The sequence below is a fragment of the Elephantulus edwardii genome, unplaced genomic scaffold (genome assembly GCF_000299155.1).
Source record: "Elephantulus edwardii isolate Elephantulus edwardi_28Jun2011 unplaced genomic scaffold, EleEdw1.0 scaffold00318, whole genome shotgun sequence".
NCBI classification, from domain to species: domain Eukaryota; kingdom Metazoa; phylum Chordata; class Mammalia; order Macroscelidea; family Macroscelididae; genus Elephantulus; species Elephantulus edwardii.
In genome coordinates this window covers 2,417,024-2,418,047 of record NW_006400068.1, presented here as the reverse complement: position 1 = coordinate 2,418,047, position 1,024 = coordinate 2,417,024, and positions in this window count along the sequence as shown.

Below are 1,024 nucleotides of genomic sequence, written 5' to 3'. Positions count from 1 at the left end.
ACTGGATATCTGACTGGAGCCACAGATACAGAATCTGTATTGTTCTTACTGAAACACAGCATGGAATTAACATTAAACTTAAATAAAACAAACCTAAATTAAAAATGCCAAAAAAAAAAAGTACAGAGTGAAGGCTGAAAAAAATCAAAACCCAAAACATCAATAGTACCATGCTTGAGAAACCTAGCCCTAAGGCAGTGGTTCTCAACTAGAGATAATTTTGCCCTCCCAGAGGACATTTGGCAATGCTTCAGATATTTCTGGTATTAAGAGCTGAGAATGTGCTCCTGGCCCCTAACAGTAAATTAAATCAATTTCTTATTGCAGCAAGCAAACACCACACCTTGAAACATCACACTTGAAAAAAAAAAATCTATCTCTGCTGGGTTCAGTCATTTGGGCATGACCTAACTGGTTTCTCCGCTGAGAGTTTGGGTAGGTTGTATTTTCATGTTGAGGCTGAACTAGAAAGAATCTACTGTATACCCTAAGTTGGTATCACTCATTTCCTTAATGGGCACGCTCCTGTATAATTTACAGCCTCTGAAAACTCACTGGACGGTCAGGTATGAGTACATGGTACATAACAATAACACAAATAAGAAAGCTATGGTGGCATAGTGTGTTGTGTATTGTACTACTAATAAAAAGAACAGTTATAATCCAAATGTTAGTTGCTCCACAGGAAAAAGATGGACAGTCTCCTCCCATTTACATGCAGCCTTGGAAATCTGATGGAGGGCTACAATGAGTGAGAATCAATTGGATAGCAGTGAGTTTATAAATAAGAAAGTAGGAGTTCAGAGATGTTAGGAAACTTGCCCTACTTTAGTCATAAATCCTAAAAAAAAAAGTAATTTAGGTAAAAGTTTGAAGATCAAATTAGTTGTTTTTTTTTTTTAAGGTAGAAACCAAACCCTGCTTTATAAGGCTTCTTGACCATCACTGGTTTTTCTGTTGAGATATGAGGTGCCAGCAAAGCAACAGAGGGTGAAACCCTCACCTCTGTCCATCTCCACTATCC